The sequence below is a fragment of the Chlorocebus sabaeus genome, chromosome 5 (assembly GCF_047675955.1).
Source record: "Chlorocebus sabaeus isolate Y175 chromosome 5, mChlSab1.0.hap1, whole genome shotgun sequence".
NCBI lineage: Eukaryota > Metazoa > Chordata > Mammalia > Primates > Cercopithecidae > Chlorocebus > Chlorocebus sabaeus.
Window position 1 is genome coordinate 85,633,565 of NC_132908.1, and position 18,241 is coordinate 85,651,805.

The following is an 18,241-nucleotide window of genomic DNA, read 5'->3' on the forward strand; positions in this document are numbered from 1 at the left end:
AGAGACACATGGAACTTTCGGCCATTCATTTTTTTCTTTTCTTTTCTTTTCTCTTCTCTTCCCCTTCCTTCCTTCCTTTCTTTTTTTTTTTTTTTTTTTTGAGACAGAGTCTCGCTCTGTCGCCCAGGCTGGAGTGCTGTGGCCGGATCTCAGCTCACTGCAAGCTCCGCCTCCCGGGTTTACGCCATTCTCCTGCCTCAGCCTCCCGAGTAGCTGGGACTACAGGCGCCTGCCACCTTGCCCGGCTAGTTTTTTGTATTTTTTAGTAGAGACGGGGTTTCACCATATTAGCCAGGATGGTCTCGATCTCCTGACCTCGTGATCCGCCCGTCTCGGCCTCCCAAAGTGCTGGGATTACAGGCTTGAGCCGCCGCGCCCGGCCTTTTTTTTTTTTTTTTTTTTTTAGACAGAGTCTCACTCTGTTGCCCAGGCTGGAGTGCAGTGGTGCGATCTCAGCTCACTGCAACCTCCGCCCCCCAGGTTCAACCAGTTTCCCTGCCTTAGCCTCCCGAGTAACTGGGACTACAGACACCCACCACCACGCCTGGCTAATTTTTGTATTTTTAGTAGAGGTAGGGTTTCACCATGTTGGCCAGGCTGGTTTCAAACTCCTGACCTTGTGATCCACCGCTTTGGCCTCCCAAAGTGCTGGGATTACAGGTGTGAGCCACCACACCTGGCCATGGCCATTTTTCTTAAAGCACCAGAGAAGGGAGCTTGGAAATGATCCCACATTTCATTTAAGAAATGAGGAAACAGAGGCCCAGCAAGTGTCTGGAACGTCCCCAGGCCACCGAGCCTGTGTGGACAGAGCAGGGAGGGAGGCGGGAGTGTGGCTGTGGCCCGGGGCTCAGCATCCAGCTCATCTTCCCCTGGGTTTAGCTGTATCGGTCGGCAGGTGCCATGAGAGAGAGTAACAAGCTTTTCATGAGCACGGTGGCCCGTGGCCACGGACGGCGGGCAGCTGGTCTGGGTTTTGGGTTGGGGCTGGGGCCATCAAGACACCCTGGGTACATGGATGCTGAAGTTTTCTGAGGACAGAGGCAGAGGCTGGAGCGATGCTGCCCCAAGCCCAGGAATGCCACGATTGCCAGCAGCCGCCAGGGGCGTAAGAGGCAGGGCGGCCGGAACAGCACACCACGCACGGGTGTCGGCGGCAGAAACCGGCTTTCGCACCATTCTGGAGGCTGGAGGTCGAGACCAAGGTGTTAGTGAGCTTGGTTTCTTCCAGGTCCGTGTCCTTGTCTTTGCCGACAGCCGCCTCCATGGGTGGCCTTGCCCATGTGCACGCGCCCTTGGTGGCTCTGTAAGTCCAGCTTTTATTTTGTTTTCTCTTTTCTTTTTCTTTCTTTCTTTCTTTCTTTTTTGTTTGATGGAGTCTTGCTCTGTCACCCAGGCTGGAGTGCAGTGGCATGATCTCGGCTTACTGCAAGCTCTGCCTCCCGGGTTCAAGCAATTCTCCTGCCTCAGCCTCCCGAGTAGCTTCGATCATAGGTGCCTGCCACCACGCCCAGCTAATTTTTGTATTTTCAATAGAGACGAGGTTTCACTATGTTGGCCAGGCTGGTCTCAAACTCCTGACCTCAGGTGATCTGCCTGCCTCTGCCTCCCACAGTGCTGGGATGGCAGGTGTGAGCCACCATGCCCCGCTGTAAGTCCAAGCTTCCTCCTCTTATAGGGACGCCTGTTGGACTGGGTTAGGCCCCTCTGCTGGCCTCTGTTTAACTTAATTCTCTATTGAAAGACCCTGATTCCAAATACAGTCACATTCTGAGGTCCCATCGGGACCTCCCCACGGGAATCTGTGAGGCAGAACTGACCCCATCGCAAAGTCCCTCCCTGGAGCCTTCAGTGGGGATGGCCCTGCCGACATCTGGATTCAGACCATGGACTCCGGAGCTGCGAGAACACGTTTCTGTGGTTGCCGGCCCTGGGCTACAGGCCTTTGCATCAGGGCAACAGGGGCACAAGCCTGCTCTTACCCTCTGGTCCCATATTGCGGATGGGAAGCCGGGGGTCAGCCCTGGGTGACAGTCCCACTCCACAACGGAAGCTCCCAGAGGCCCCTTCCCACCCACTCAGCTCCACACAGGGCAACGGGAGCTCCTGGCTCCTCACAATCCCCTTCCCGTCCACTCAGTGCCTCGTGCATGGCACATGCATGTCCTGCAGGCCTGCTGGGAGCTGGCTGCTGGTCCCTGTACAAGGCTGGGGGTCTGACCCCACCACCAGGGACAGACAGCAAAACAGACCATGAGATGGGGGGGCGAAGCCATGCAGGTAGGAGGGGTGAGGCGCGACTGCAGGGTTGGGAGGGCCTCAAGGGGAGAGGCAACACGGGGCAGCCCTCACCACCCAGGCTTGCGTCAAGTTCTGGGAGGGGCACTCCCCGAAGGCTCAGCCGCACGTGCAAAGCTCCTCCTGCCCCGGGGCCCCGGTCAGCATCTCGAAGCCCCGGCCAGCGTCTCAAAGTCCCGGCCAGCGTCTCGGAGCCACTGTGGATTCAGTCGCAGGGTCCTGGACGTCAAGGCCCTCCCTATCTGGGCACCGGGACCTCCCAGGTGGCAACGACAGACTCCCAGGCTGGCTTGAGGCAAAAACATGGCGCACTGGGACGTAGTTGGATGTAAATGTTTTCAGCACAGAGCAGCTGGGAGATGCGGCCTCCGTGGGAGCTGGGAGCCGGGGCCATATGGCCCCTCTCCTGGCTGCGCTGCCTTCAAGTGGGGGCGCTGCCTGGTGGGGCCCCCAGGGGTGTCTGCGGGGGTCAGACTTGAGTCCTGCCAGCCCCTTGTTGGCTGCTGCCCGTCCTGCCATCTGTCAGGTGGGGCGAGACCATGCCAGCTGCCCTGGCCTTAAGGAGGCCGTGGGGGCACCTGAGGGGCTTGGGCCTGGTGCCAGCCCGATGGGTGTGTGCATCTGCAGCCTTGGCAGCGTCAGGTAACTACCCTCTTCCCGGTTAGCCCTATCCCTGGTTGGGGAAGAGCCAGGTGCTCACCTGCGGCCCTGCGTGGTAAACCAGACAGCGGCTCACAGGGTCATCTTGGCAGGGGACCCTCCTGGCCACACAGAAGCCTCAGAATTCCTGGCTCTTCTCTCTCAGCCCATGGCAGCTCCTTCCAGAGACCCTGAGAGACCCCTGGGGCCCTGGGGATCTGCCCTGGACTCATGGGATTCCTCCCGCTAGAACAAGCACTGGCTCCCCATGTCCCATCAACTGAAGGCTAAGTCAGGTTCAGCCCTCACAGCCCTGAGCGAACTGCCCTCCCGTGCCCTCTCCACAGCCCTGAGCGAACTGCCCTCCTGTGCCCTCTCCACCGCCCTGAGCGAGCTGCCCTCCTATGCCCTCTCCACAGCTGGGCCTTCCTGATGGTTCCGTACGGAAGCCCCTCCCTCACAACCCCACCACTCCCAGCTGTAGTCACCCCTCCTCAGTCATGGTAGTGGGTGATTTGGGGTGTGAAGCCCTGGGAGGTGGCCCAGCGCAGCAGCGGCAGACAGGGGCACTGTGGGGAACCCTCTCCAGCTTCAAATGGAAAAACACAGGCCTGCATGGGGCCTGTCCTAAGGCTCTGGACTGGGTGCGACTCAGCGACGTCGTCAGGGACCCCAGCCCGCTCCCTCTCACGCCCTGTTGTGGCCTCTGCTGGACCTGTTGCCTCCTGGTTCCCGGATGGGCGCTGCAGCTCCAAGAGTCACAGCTTCCGACCACAGTGTTCAGGGAAGGAAGAGAAAGAGCCAGGGAGGAAAATCTTTTCCAGAAACCTCATGCAGTTCTCCCCTTTCAGCTGACTGGCTAGGCCGGGTCTCACGGCCGTGCCTGGTTGCCAGGGAGCTGGGAAGGTTCTGTGGGGTCCCTGCCTTTCAGGGGGCTAAACACGAGGGCCCAGAGGGAACAAAGGTAGCTGTGGCCATGGAAGGAAGGGCAGAGCTTCCCCCAGGCTGAGTGGGGCCGGAACGCTGCTGGGCCCAGCTGGAGTCGGCAGGAGGCTGCGTGCTGTGCTGCGGGGCGGATGGGGCCCCTGAGTGTGTGCCTCGGTGACAGTACCTGTGCTCTGGGTGCTCAGGTTGGGGTGACAGGACAGCAACCCCCGCAGGTGTGGACAGCAGGCTTAGAATGGTGATGAGGGGGCTTGTCCTGGGGAGGGCCTCAGGCAGCTCCGCTAGACCCAGTAAAGTAGGAGAGCTTCTTGCAACCGAGGCCTGGGGCAAGTTCACAGCTGCAGAGTGGAGGAGCCCTCCTCTTCCTGGGTGGAACCGCAGGTGCACCTCTTCTCTGAGGAGCCTCCTTGGGGAACTGCATGGATCCTTCCCACTTTCCCTCCACCTGGGGCTGCCCCTCTCCCCTGCCTAGCTTCGAGGGATGGGGACGGCAGCTGGCTGGGAGCCCTGTGTCCCCTCACTACGATGGGGACCCTCAGCTGTACCTGCCTAGGGGCTGCGGCCAACTCATGGTGCTCCTTGCCTGGCTGTTCTGAGGAGTGCGGAAGAGGCTCACTTCTACATTTGCCCTGAAAATCTCCATTTTTGCTCTAAAATGCAGCAGCGGCTGGGCAAGGTGGCTCACGCTTGTAATCCCAGCACTTTAAGAGGCCAAGGTGGACAGATCATCTGAGTTCAGGCGATTGAGACCAGCCTGGCCAACGTGGCGCAACCCTGTTTCTACTAAAGATACAAAAATTAGCTGGGCGTGGTGGCTCGCACCTGTAATCCCAACTACTCAGGAGGCTGAGGTGCGAGAATCACTTGAACCTGGGAGGCAGAGGTTGCAGTGAGCTGAGATCCTCTGCAATGAATACAACGTAGCAGTCCTGGTCCCTGTAGCAGGCTGCCCACTGCACTCTAGCCTGGGCAACAGAGTAAGACTCTGTCTCAAAAAATAAATGAATACAACGTAGCAGTCCTGGTCCCTGTAGCAGCTCCTTCCTCCGCAAATACTCGTTTATCTGAACACAGGGCTGGGGTCTGTGTTTCTTTCGTGTCCCCAGTGCCTAGAACTGTACCAGGCACACGGTAGGTGCTTTGTACGTGTTTGTAGAAGGTCTGAGTGAACAGTGCCCCCTGTGATGGGCCCAGGAAGCCCGACGTGACCCACACAGCACTTGCCTGATCACACATGGGCGTTGGGGGGCGTGTTGTGTGTTTGTTTGTTTGTTTGTAAATGCCGAGTCTTTTCTTTCTGGACAGACTGGAACCGGAGGGCAGGAATTTGCTTTTCCAAGACTCCAGACTCCAGGCTGTGACCAAAGCTAAACACACAGCTGGCTATGCGGGCGACTGGGATCCCCCAGGCTGCCCAAACAACTGGGTCCCAAGGCACATGGTGGCCTCATAGATCCTGGGGGGCGCGGCCTCCGCATCCTGGCGAGATGCGTGGCTTCTCCCTGGGCCCACTGTGTCTGTGATGTGGGGCTCCCTGGCCGCCTGGGCCTCAGTCTCCCCACCATCCTGCAGGGATAATAGGGTATCGTGAGAGAAAGTCAGTTGTTCTCTTCAGAAAGCAACCCGGGCCGGGAGGGCAGGGGATGGGCTGGGACTGCTGCTGACGGCTGGGTGGCCTTGGGGACGTCTTCCTGGGCCACCTCTGCATCCCACCCCCGGGGTCATTACCTCTGCAGGGAGGGGTTGGGGCTCTGAGTCTGCACACAAATCCACATCCGGCAGCCCATCTCCGTGCCTGGGAACTTCCCCAGGCTGCCCAAGGTGGCCCGAGAGATACTGGGCAGGGGGCTGGGAGCGTTCCTGCTGTCACAGAGGCAGTTGCCCGGCCTGCTTGGCCTTCCTCTGAGTTTATCTCCCATGGCCCAGCCAGGCTACCTCCTTATCACGGCCGTGGTGAACTGGGGGCAGGGGTCACAGTGTCAGGCGCCCCTTCCAGAGGCTTCTACCCAAATCTCCAGCCACCCCGAGGTGCTCCTCCCCCGGGGACACCCGGAGTGTGTCCCATCAGCTGCCTGGGTGGGCTCCGGGCCTCGAGCACGAGAGCCTTGTTCCCTCTGCCGCCTGCGGCTTCCCCACCCCCACCGCCCGGGGCTGTTTTGCTCTCACACCTGCGCTCTGGGTTCACATCAGCCCCCGAATCTAACCGAATCCAAAAATATTAAGCCGGGGCCCATCTGTCGGCCAACTGATGAGCACAGATGCGCCCCGGGTTTCAGAGGAGGCCGGCAGCCGGTCAGGGCTGTTAGGAGCGGCACCTGCTGCCTGCCTCGCTGTCCCCCTCTCATTCCTCAGCCCCTCCCAGTCCCAAGATCCTCTGGAACAGGCTGGCTCCTGCCCCACCCAGCGGGAGGAGTGTCCTGGGGCCCCCACAAGAGCCAGGCTCACCAGCTGGAACCCTTTGCCGTGAGCCTCTGCTCAGAGGCCAGCCTGGGGCTGCAGTTGGGCAGGAGCCGGTCCACTCTGGGTGGAGACACTGGCATCACGGTGGCTGCCTCACAGCCTCAGCACCTGCTTCCCCCTGCTGGGAGCACCGTCCCCAGGGGCCCCAGGACTCCTTCCCCTCCATCCCAACACATGGCTGGGATGAAACGATATGTTTGCAGCTTGCTTTGGGGTTCACATGAGGGCCTGTTCCGTCCGCTTCATGTAACAGACGTCCTTACTGCTCTTATTTCCAGAAGGGGTGGAGAGGAAACAAAGCAGATGCCTCTCCCTCCTCCCTCTCTCTTCCTCCCTCCTCCCTCTCTCCTCTTTCTTCCCTCCTCCTTCTTCCTCTGTCCTCCCTCCCTCCTCATCTCTCCTTCTTCCCTCCTCCCTGCCTCCTCCCCTCCTTCCTCCCTCCTCCCTTCTCTCCTCTTTCTCCTCCCTCCTCCTTCCCTCTTCCCTCCTTCCTCCCTCCCTCCTCCCTCCCCCTTCTTCTCTCCCTCCCTCTCCCCTCCTCCCTCCTCCCTTCTTCCCCTCTCTTTCTCCTCCCTCCTCCCTCCCTTTCTTTCTCCTCCTTCCCTTCTGTGAGAGCCAGAACCAGGGGCCCAGTGAGGAGGCTGTGGTTTTGGAGTCTGAGGTTGGGGCTGGACAGGGGACAGGGTGTGGCTGGTGGCTGGGAGGAGCTGGAATCTGGCTGTAGCCAGGGAAGGAGCAACAGGACCATCCGGCGGATGAGAAAACAGGTTCCCTGGAGTCAGTCGGCCCTGCCCCTGACCCTTAGGGTGCCCCCCAGGCACCTGTGCACGAGGCTTCCCTGCGGTCAGCACCTGTTCAGCTCCAGGGATGGCCAAGAGGGTCCCGGGACCAGGAGTCTTGATGGCTGAGGAGGAACCGGGCCTGTCTAGAGTCCTGGGGGTGGAGAGCACTGACACTGAGGCAGGTTCAGCCCTTGCTGGACAGGTGGGAAACCTGCTTCCAGGCCGGCAAAGCCCAAGGGGCCTGTCTACCGCCCACCTCCCTCAACTCCTGTCCTGGGGGTTTTGCCTTGGCACCAGGGCTGGGCGGTGGCATAGGCGCCACTCCCTTCTCCCATGGGACGGATGAAGTCACTGAGGGCCAGGGTCTCCCAGGCAGGAAAAGGCAGCACCAGAATTGGAACCCAGGGCTCCTCTGTGTGCCAGGCGCCCATGACCCCAGCCCCCAAGGGGCTGAGCTGTGGGACCCAGACAAGGCCTCCCCGAGGCAATCGGGGCCTCGAGCTGGGCGGCCCTAAGGCCACAGTCGGGTTTTTCGAGGGACTTGGGGCCAGGGCTCCCCCAACAGAAACCCAGGTTTGAGGCCTGGCTGGGGACCCCTGGCTGTCCCCCACCCCTGGCAAGCCTCAGTTTGCCCATCCCTCAAATGGGGATCAGAAGAAACCAGTTGTCCTAGTGTTTGCACTGAAATCTGCCCAGGTCTGCGGCCTTTCTGAGCACAGCCTACAGTGAGGAAGGCATTTTCTCTCCCTCACAACATTCATGTGCTCCTGTTTGTTCTGCAAATGGCACACCTGTGCCACTTAGACGCACGAGACTCTCTGCAATTTCTTTTTTTGTTTGTTTGTTTTTGAGACGGAGTCTCGCTCTGTCGCCCAGGCTGGAGTGCGGTGGCGCGATCTCAGCTCACTGCAAGCTCCGCCTCCCGGGTTCCCGCCATTCTCCTGCCTCAGTCTCCCGAGTAGCTGGGACTACAGGCGCCCGCCACCTCGCCTGGCTAATTTTTTTTGTATTTTTAGTAGAGACGGGGTTTCACCGTGTTAGCCAGGATGGTTTCCATCTCCTGACCTTGTGATCCGCCCGCCTCGGCCTCCCGAAGTGCTGGGATTACAGGCTTGAGCCACCGCACCCGGCCAAGTCTATGTGATTTTTGCGTGCATGAATGTGGCATCTGTTCTCGCTCACACGTGGTGGAGAGCAGCCCTTCCCCTTCCCCTTGGAGAAGTGCCATGGCCTCTATTTTTATTTCTTGTAGCATTTCTTTTACCTTTTAACTATGAAGTGCCCACACCCTTGGGGCAGCAGGAAACAGAGCAGGTGGGATGCCCTGAGCCCCTGTGTCCTCCACGGCTGCCCCAGGAGGCAGCTTCAGTCCCGGCTCGAGCTGCGATCACATCTCTGCTTTCTCCGTCGTTTTAGGCCTCAGCACGTTTCCCTTCCTCAGCACAGCGTTGCCTGCCTGTGGCCGGGACCCGATGCCTCTTTCGCCTCCTTGCCTCTGAGTTCTGTTTCGTGCCGGGGGTGAGGCTCGTGCTCCTGTGTTCGCACTGCACGGCGCTGCTTGAGGAGACGTCCCCTCGCTTTGTTTGTCTGTTCTGCCGGGTCGCTGTGGGACGTTCACAGTCACAAACTCGGTGTCATAGGAAACATACATTTGGCCTCTGCCGCAGTTCCTGACATGGAGCTCCTAACCCTCAGCCTTTCCGGGATGCCAGGAGCATCTTTAGTTCTACTGAGGCACCTGTGAGGGCTCCTGGGTGGGGGCTGCACACCAGATGAGCCCCCCTTAGGATTAGAAGCCTGGGACTGTAGCCCCAGCCCCGGGAAGAAGAGGGTGGGAGGCTGAGGTCATCGGGGTCGTGCTTATGTGACGAAGCCTCGGAAGAAATCCCTAAAAGACAGAAGACGGGATCTGGGAGCGTCCAGGGTGGAAACGCATCAGTGCCGTGAGGGCAGCCACTCCCGCTCAGTGGGGACAGGGCTCCTGTGCTCCGGAAGCTTCTGGACCCCGCCCTACGGACCCCTTCCTGTGAGTCCTTCGTAACATCCTCTATAATGAACCCGTATGTTTTTTTGTTTTTTTGTTTTTTTTTTTGAGACGGAGTCTCGCTCTGTTGCCCACGCTGGAGTGCAGTGGCGCAATCTCGGCTCACTGCAAGCTCCGCCTCCCGGGTTCACGCCATTCTCCTGCCTCAGCCTCCCCAGTAGCTGGGACTACAGGCGCCCGCCACTGCGCCCGGCTAGTTTTTTCTATTTTTAGTAGAGACGGGGTTTCACCATGGTCTCGATCTCCTGACCTTGTGATCCGCCCGCCTCGGCCTCCCAAAGTGCTGGGATTACAGGCGTGAGCCACCGCGCCCGGCCGAACCCGTATGTGTAAGTGTTTCTGAGTCCTGTGAGCTGGCCTAGCACACACCAGACTGGGGGACGGGACTCACAGAGCCTGGGTTATAGCCGGTCAGTAAGAAGCACGGGCGGCCTGACCCCGAGACTGGCGCTGAAGTGGGGGCAGCTGCAGGACCGTCCTGGGCTCCCGGGGTCTGCAGTGACTCAATTTAGTCAGGCTAAATCGTAGGGCTCCCCGTGGTCATCCACAGACAGCTGGAGACTGGCTCGGTGTGGAAAGCCCCGCGTCCAGGGCTCCGGAGTGAGCAGCTGTCTGAGAAGGGACCTTGTTTCCCTCTTCCCAGACCCAGTGCACGGCATCCAGGCACACACAGTCTCTCTGGGGTACAGGGGGCATCTCGTCCTGGGGCCTGTGCCTCTCAGCACCCACACTTTCCATTTTATTCTCTCACTAAAAAAATGCTGGTCACGATCTGCTAAATGGATTTGTGTCCCCCTCAGGGACCAGCCACCTCCCGCAGCCTGACAAAGGCTGGCCTACGGGTACTGGGAGGGCTGAGGGATGGCCCTCGGGCACAGGGTGACACTGCAGCCTTGGAGATCCCTGGGGACCCCAGCCCCATCCTGCTCACCCAGCCCCTCACCTCTTTTAGCCACCAACAAAAGGAGCAGCCCCTGGTCTCGGGGGGAGGGCTCTGGGACCCTGTGCCACCCCCTGGTGACGGCTGGAGTTTGCGCTGATGGCTGGTGTGGGAGTCTCCTGGGGCTGCCGTGAGAAATCACCACAGACCAGGAGCTTCAGCAGCAAGGATTTGTTCTCCCACAGCTCTGAGACCAAGCTGTCTGCAGGGCCGGTTCCTTCTGGGGTGCTGTTGGTGGGGGTGGGGGGCGTCTGCTCCAGGCCCCTCTCCAGGTTCTGGGGAATGGGCACAGTCTCTGGTGTGCCCAGGCTTGTGGGCGCATCACCACGGTCTCTGCCTCCATCTTCACACAGCGTTCTCCCTGCATGCACATCTCAGTGTCCACACCCGACCTTTCTAGAAGGAAACTAGTCCTGTGGGGTGAGGGCTCACCCTGGTGATCTCACCTTGATCATCGGCAAAGACCCTGTTTCCCAGGAAGGCCATCGTCTGTGTTGTTGGGGGGCTAGAACTTCAACTTGTAAATTGGTGGGGGGCCCCATTCAACTCGTAAGGGAAACCTCTTGGGCCCCACAGCCTTGGGTGGGGACATATCCCCTTGGGCTTCCCGGAGCCAGCGCCTGTGGGGACTGAGGGTGGTGTAGGAATTTGACCCTCGAGACGGGGCTCTAGATCTTGGCAGGTGCAGCCCTTCTACATGAGTCCAGCCATGGTGGGTAAGCCTCCTGCCCCTCTTTGCCTGTCTTCTGGGCTCCTGGCCTGGAGCCATTCATATTAGTCTCACTCAGGTGGCTTGGATGAGAAGCTGGTCACACCAGATTGGGCCAATAATATGGGTTTTGGGATTGAGCCAAGGCAGCACTTCTCAGCCACCCGTGCTGGTGCCTACGGGTGACTGATCTGGGCTGCCACACACACCACCCTCCAGGGCATTGGATCCCAGCCTGGCCAGGGCTGCAGGGGCTGGTGGGAGGCTGGGCCTGGGGCAACCACCAAGCCACAGATCTGGGAAGCTTGGGAATGCCACACAGGATAACACAGCAACAGTATCGGCAACCACGAAAACCCACACCCAGGCACATCATGTTCAAACTCCGGAGAACCAAAGACAAAGAGAAGATTATGAAAAGAAGTTGATGTGGGGAGGAGGACTGAGCATTTTATATAGTTAACACCAGAGAAGGCAGGAAAAGATGGAAAAAGCAAGACTCTTCAAAGGAAGAAGAAGAATCCGAAATGTCCACAGCGCATCATCCCCATACTCAACATACACACTACTGGGCACACAGGAAAACAGGAACGCAGAGCCCACAGTCAACAGAAAAAATAGTTACTCGTAGTAGACACTCAGATGCCAACGTTAGCAAACAAGAACTTTAAAGCTGTTAGAAATGGGCTCAACTGGCCGGGCACGGTGGCTCACGCCTGTGATCCCAGTACTTTGGGAGGCCGAGGTGGGTGGATCACTTGAGGTCAGGAGTTCAAGACCAGCCTGGCCAACATGGTGAAATCCCGTCTCTACTAAAAATACAAAAATTAGCCAGGCGTGGTGGTGGTGGGCACCTGGAATCCCAGCTACTCTGGAGGCTGAGGCAGGAGAATGGCTTGAACCCGGGAGGCGGAGCTTGCAGTGAGCTGAGATCGCACCACTGCACTCCAGCCTGGGCGACAGAGCGAGACTCTGTCTCCAAAAGAAAAAAAAAGAAAAAAAGAAATGTGCTCAACTGCCAGGTATGGTGGTGATGGTGACATGGTGGCGATGGTGGCGATGGTGGTGGTGGTGGCGATGGTGGTGGTGGTGGTGACGATGGTGACGATGTTGGTGATGGTGGTGGTGGTGGCGGTGGTGGTGGTGGTGGCGCATGTGCCTATGATCCCAGCTACTTGGAAGGCCAAAGTGAAGGTGGGAGTATCGACTGAGCCTGAAAGGTCGAGGCCACAGTGAGCTGTGATCATGGGATTATACTCCAACCTGAGTAGCAGAACAAGATCCTATATCAAAATAAATAAATAAATAAATCCCAGCCCTCACCCCAAAAGAAATGTGATCAACTGCTTAGCAAAAAATGTGATCACAATGGGTGAACAGACAGGGCTTCACAGAATAAAAGAAACAAATAGAAATCCTAGAACTAAAAAGTATAATACCCGAAATAAAAAATTCATTGGGCCAGGCATGGTGGCTCATACCTGTAGTCCCAGTACTTTGGGAGGCCCAGGCAGGAGGAACATTTGAGCCTAGGAGTTTGAGACCAGCCTGGACAATATAACGAGATCTTATATCTACTAAAAATTTTTAAATTAGCTGGGTGTGGTAGCAGGTGCCTGTAGTCCCAGCTACTCTGGAGGCTGAGGTGGGAGGATCACTTGAGCCTGGGAGGATGAGGCTTCAGCAAACCGTGACTGCACCACTGCACTCCGGCCTGGGCAACAGAGTGAGACCCTGTCTCAAAACAAAATAAAACTAATTACACTGGATAGGCTTAACAACATATTGCAATTATAGAATAAAAGATTAATGAACTTGAAGACAGAGCAGTGGTCATCATCTAAATAACAGAAATTTTAAAAACACTAAAAGAGAGAGACAGAGCCAAGCCATTTACAGAACAATGTAAAATTGCCAACTTCATGTGTAATTGGAGTCTCCGAATGGGAGGAGAGAGAGATTGGAGCACAAACACATTATTTAGAGAAATAACAGCCTAAACTTCCCTGGACGTAGTGAAAAGCATCAATTTATAGACACAAGAAGTTCGGCTAACTTCAAACAGGATAAACAGAAACTCACATGTAGGCACAGCACAGTCAAACTGCTGAAAACTGAAGACAATTTGGAAGAAGCCGGAGAAAAGGGCGGCCAGAGGTGCTGAATGCTGGTGCCTCCTCATCAAAAACCAGAGGGCAGAGGGCGGAGGGCGGAGGGCGGAGGGCAGAGGGCAGAGGGCAGAGGGCAGAGGAATGAAAGCAAGGAGCCGCCCCACGGCTCCAAATCCAGCAAGAAATCCTCAGAGTGAAGGTGAAGGTGAAATAAAAGTGCTTTGAAGTAAACGAAACTGAGAAAATTTGCCGTCCTAAGAGCCGCATGACAAAACGTGCTAAAGCTGCGTGATCTGCACAAGGTAAGGAACTCGCGGAAGGGCAGGGGGGCACAGCCCACGTGTGACCGTGCAGGTGAGCAAGGCGCCTGTCTTCTCCTCGTCATCTCTTTTAAACGGCAAATCTGCACGCGTGCGTGTCCAGCACCATGAGCTTCGTGGGGTCTGAGTCATAGAACACGTGAGGACAAGAGCGTGAGGCGTGGGGATGGGGAAGGAATCCCACTGTTGCGAGAGATTTGGGTTTCTCATGAAACGGTACCACATGTTCGGATGTCTCTGGAAGCAGAATTGGGACCGGATATGGGTGTGAAGGTGTTTAGGACCAGCGCGTGTGAAGGGAAGCGGGTAGGGCTGACGTGTGGTGCAGGCCCCACGGGGCCGTGTGACCCGCGGGAAGATCTGGCACACAAGGGGCCTATTCGGCTGGCACTGTGGGGAGGCCTGCACGGTCCAGCCTTCCTCAGTCACTAGACTCCATCTTTCCCGGAAGGACAGGGTTGTGGGAAAGGTGACTCTGAAGGTGAGACAGACCCTGAAGGAACATCTGGGTGTTCTGTGCTTCTAGGAACGATCTGAGCAGCACATCTCACCCAGCACCAACCTAGAAAGCGGACGCCAGGCAGACCGCGCCGTCTTCTCTCTTACTGCCACGTGTCCGCCGTCCCTCCAGATGGCCCAGCCTGCAAATGTCCCCTGCACCCACATGCACCTCGGTCCCTGGCCTGGGGCCTCTCCCACACCCGCGGCTTCCTCCGCTGCCCCCACCTCTGTCTGTGCCCCCTCCTCCTCCAGACCCGACTCACTCAAGGCCTCTAGAGTGCCCCACACTGTGCCTCCTGCGTGGCCCAGGGGTGCCGCAGCCCCAGTGCAATGTTGGAGGTGACCCCACGCCCACTGCTTCCTTGTGGGGAACAGAGGGCCCAACCAAGACCCTTAGCACCTACAGGGAGTGGGGAGGGGCCCTTTCCAGCCTGGACCTTTCTCCTTCTAACGACAAGAGCCACATGGGTGCCCTGCCAGCTTCCAGCACCTCCTGTTCTTCAGAGAGAATTCTGGAAAATAACAAATCCTGACCAACATGCAGCCCCCACAGATACTCAGAGTCCCAGTTTTTAAAGTCACCTCAGCTGCCTCCATCCAGCTTCTGCCCTGGTGTGGCCTCTGGTCAGCACTCACTGTTTATGAAGATGGAGAACTGGGCCTGCCCATCCCCCAGGGGTGGGCTCCATACTCCATTTGCCTGGATCACTGAGGAGAGGATGTGTGGGTCAGGCGGGCTGGGATTGCTGTTGGGGGGCAAGACCCCCCACTTGACACAGCCACGGCTTCCATGTGAGTCGGGCAAGTCCTCCCCGGGGTGACTCGGGGATCCAGGCTGCTGAGATCTGAAGCCACAGCCTCTCACCTCAGGGACAGCATGGCCTGGAGATGTGGGGGCCGAATGGGCTTGGGGAGCACCACGCTGCCCAGCTGCTGCGGGTTTCCTGGGCTCAGCACCCCAGGGGGCTCCTGTGCTCGGCTCCCGGCACCCCTGAGCTGCTGGCGCTCCACCTCATTTCTGCGCTGGGGAAATTCCAGGTTCATGGCTGCAGACTCAGAGTGGATTGGGTCCTGCCATCTGCCCAAAAGAGGCCGCAGCCAGGCAGGGGTCCGTGGGTATTCTCTGGCTGAGGATCAAAGCACCAACACTCTGGGGGCTGTGACAGTGGACGTTGGGGCTCTCACAGCCTGCAGATGGGAGCCTGAAATCCAGGTGCGGGCAGCGCTGGCTTACTCTGAAGGTGCTGGGACAGGGCCCTTCCTGCCTCGTCCAGCTCCTGGGGCTCCCTGGCTCGTGGCCCTCACTCCCATCTCTGCCTCTGTCCGCACGCAGATGCCTTCCCTGTGCGTCTGGCTCCACCCTCGTCTCTTCTAAGGGTACTGGCCGTTGGATTTAGGGCCCACCCTCCTAGGACGACTCCTCTCAAGATCCCTCACTTTAGTTTCCCATAAAGACCCTTTTTCTGAAGAAGGTCACATTTCCAGGCTCTGGGTTTCAGGATGTGTCCAGTAACAACATGAAACTGGGGAGCTGGGGGGACAGAGGAGCCGGGGGGACAGAGGGAGCTGGGGGGACAGAGGAGCTGGGGGGACAGAGGAGCTGGGGGGACAGAGGGAGCTGGGGGGACAGAGGAGCTGGGGGGACAGAGGAGCTGGAGGGACAGAGGGAGCTGGGGGGACAGAGGAGCTGGGGGGACAGAGGAGCTGGAGAGACAGAGGGAGCTGGGGGGACAGAGGGAGCTGGGGGGACAGAGGAGCTGGGGGGACAGAGGAGCTGGAGAGACAGAGGGAGCTGGGGGGACAGAGGGAGCTGGGGGGACAGAGGAGCTGGGGGGACAGAGGAGCTGGGGGGACAGAGGAGCTGGAGAGACAGAGGGAGCTGGGGGGACAGAGGAGCTGGGGGACAGAGGAGCTGGAGAGACAGAGGGAGCTGGGGGGACAGAGGGAGCTGGGGGGACAGAGGAGCTGGGGGGACAGAGGGAGCTGGGGGGACAGAGGAGCTGGAGAGACAGAGGGAGCTAGGGGGACAGAGGAGCTGGGGGGACAGAGGAGCTGGGGGGACAGAGGGAGCTGGGGGGACAGAGGAGCTGGAGAGACAGAGGGAGCTGGGGGGACAGAGGGAGCTGGGGGGACAGAGGAGCTGGGGGGACAGAGGAGCTGGAGAGACAGAGGGAGCTGGGGGGACAGAGGAGCCGGGGGGACAGAGGAGCCGGGGGGACAGAGGAGCTAGGGGGACAGAGGAGCTGGGGGGACAGAGGAACCGGGGGACACAGGGAGCCGGGGGGACAGAGGAGCCGGGGGAACAGAGGAACCGGGGGAACAGAGGAGCCGGGGGGACAGAGGAGCCGGGGGGACAGAGGGAGCCGGGGGACACAGGGAGCCAGGGGGACAGAGGAACCGGGGGACACAGGGAGCCAGGGGGACACAGGGAGCCGGGGGGACAGAGGAGCCGGGGGACAGAGGAGCCAGGGGGACACAGGGAGCCGGGGGGACAGAGGGAGCCGGGGGGACAGAGGGAGCCGGGGGGATAGAGGGAGCCGGGGGGACAGAGGAACCGGGGGACACAGGGAGCTGGGGGGACAGAGGAGCTGGGGGGACAGAGGGAGCTGGGGGGACAGAGGAGCCGGGGGGATAGAGGGAGCCAGGGGGACAGAGGAACCGGGGGACACAGGGAGCCGGGGAGACAGAGGAGCCAGGGGGACAGAGGAGCCAGGGGGGCAGAGGGAGCTGGGGGGACAGGGGGAGCTGGGGGGATAGAGGGAGCCAGGGGGATAGAGGAGCCGGGGGGATAGAGGAGCCGGGGGGACAGAGGGAGCTGGGGGGACAGAGGGAGCCGGGGGGACAGAGGAGCCGGGGGGACAGAGGAGCTGGGGGGACAGAGGGAGCTGGGGGGACAGAGGGAGCCGGGGGGACAGAGGAACCGGGGGGCAGAGGAGCTGGGGGACAGAGCCGGGCTCAGCAGGGGTCACGGTGTGGGCTCCTGCCCCCTGCCCATCCCACCTGCTTTGCTGGCCGCAGTCTCGCGGAATTGTTGCATGAGCGTGTTCTGACCCCTGCCTCACAGGAGGGGCAGCACAGCAAGGCGGCAGATGGGCCAGGCACTTGGTCAGCGAGGCTGAGCAGGTCACGCGCCACGTCCATCCTGCGTTCTGCTTTCCGTCACAAGCTATGGCAGAACCAAGGTGGCTGTGACCAAGAACCCCCTTGGAACCTCAGTTTCCTCCTCTGAGAGGAATATAACTGCGTCTCTCTCAGGATCAGGCAGCAGCAGAAGAGATAGTGGACGCACTCAAAACCATCCCATTCCTCGACTGGGGTGGGCTGTGTTGGCTGAGCCCGGCTCAGCCTCACACCCAGGTCCCAAGTGCCTGGGCCCCACTATCGGGGCACCCAGCTGGCATTTGGAGTGGAGGCCTCAGAGGGGGCTGTGCTGGGGCTGGGATCCTGGGGGACCAGCGAGAAGAGCCTGCATGGGGAGCAGCAGGGGCCGCCCAGAGAGGCTGTGGGGCTTGGATCTGGATCCAGATGGGAGAATCACTGGGGAGCACCCCCTCAATGGCAGCCAGGAAGGGCTGGAAGCAGATGGGAACGAAAGCAGGAGATGGAAGATAGGAGAAGAGAGGAGAAGAGAGCAGATGAGGCCGAGACCAAGGGGGAGAGGCTGAGGTGGGCAAGGGAGGTGCTGGGGATTAGGGAAGCCCAGACCGCCACCCCTCACCCCCTTTTCCTCAGCCTGGCCGAGGGGCTGGGGCCGCAGAAAGATGTAAGCTACCGACAGCCTTGCCTTGTTGCAAAGAAAATATTCCCTGAAAGACACATTAAAATGAAGTAAATAAAAGAGATAAAAATGGAAATATCAAGGCAGCAACTTCTCTTCTGATTACAAAGCAGGCAGCGGGAGGCAGCGGGAGCCCTTGAGGACGCAGCTGCACAGCCGGGCGGGCCTGATAAGGCTCCTCAGCCTGCGCGGGCGAGATAAAGCCAGCACGCGCCTGTCCTCAATCCCGGCCGCCATCAACATGCAGACAGCCTGAGCAACTGGCATTCCAGATAGAACAAGCACGCACGGCCGCGCTCTTACCCAGACCTTACTAATCCGCCTGCAGGCATTTAAATGCCGTGGGAAATACGGAGTTTACCAGCGCAGCTGACAGGGACTTGACACTTCATCACATTCTTCCCTCTCAGCCTCTCTCCTTGGCCATCATCTCCAGGCCCCAAGTTTCAGTTGGAAGGGAAGTTTCTGGGTGCAGGTGGAGGGGTCAGGAGGCGGGGCCTCCAAGCACCTGGTGGGCAGGGAAACCCATGGGGTCACACCCGCCCCGGGGAGCAGTCCTGGAGGTCCGGGCAGGCAGGCCGAGCAGTGGCAGAGTCTACCACGTGTGCGCAGCCTGGCGAGATCTCACCCTTTTTAAGTCCTGGATGCGCTGGGTTTCCAGTTTTAGTTTGATTTTTTTTTCTTTTGGCCTCCTGCGCTTTTGCCATGAGGGGG

At 59.3% G+C, this 18,241-nt stretch overlaps 1 long non-coding RNA gene across 2 annotated transcripts; it reads right to left on the reverse strand.

Annotated features, from left to right (window-relative positions):
- Positions 1-11,187: 11,187 nt before the first annotated feature.
- Positions 11,188-17,525, reverse strand: LOC103233467 (uncharacterized). Of its 2 annotated transcripts, XR_012093054.1 has the most exons (4): positions 16,750-17,525; positions 14,615-14,951; positions 14,332-14,457; positions 11,188-12,080 (listed from the first exon to the last, which is right to left on the reverse strand). It is a non-coding gene; the product is annotated as an uncharacterized lncRNA (long non-coding RNA). The 2 variants fall into 2 exon arrangements; XR_497439.3 differs by lacking the exon at positions 11,188-12,080 and having other exon boundaries at positions 12,210-14,457.
- Positions 17,526-18,241: the final 716 nt, after the last annotated feature.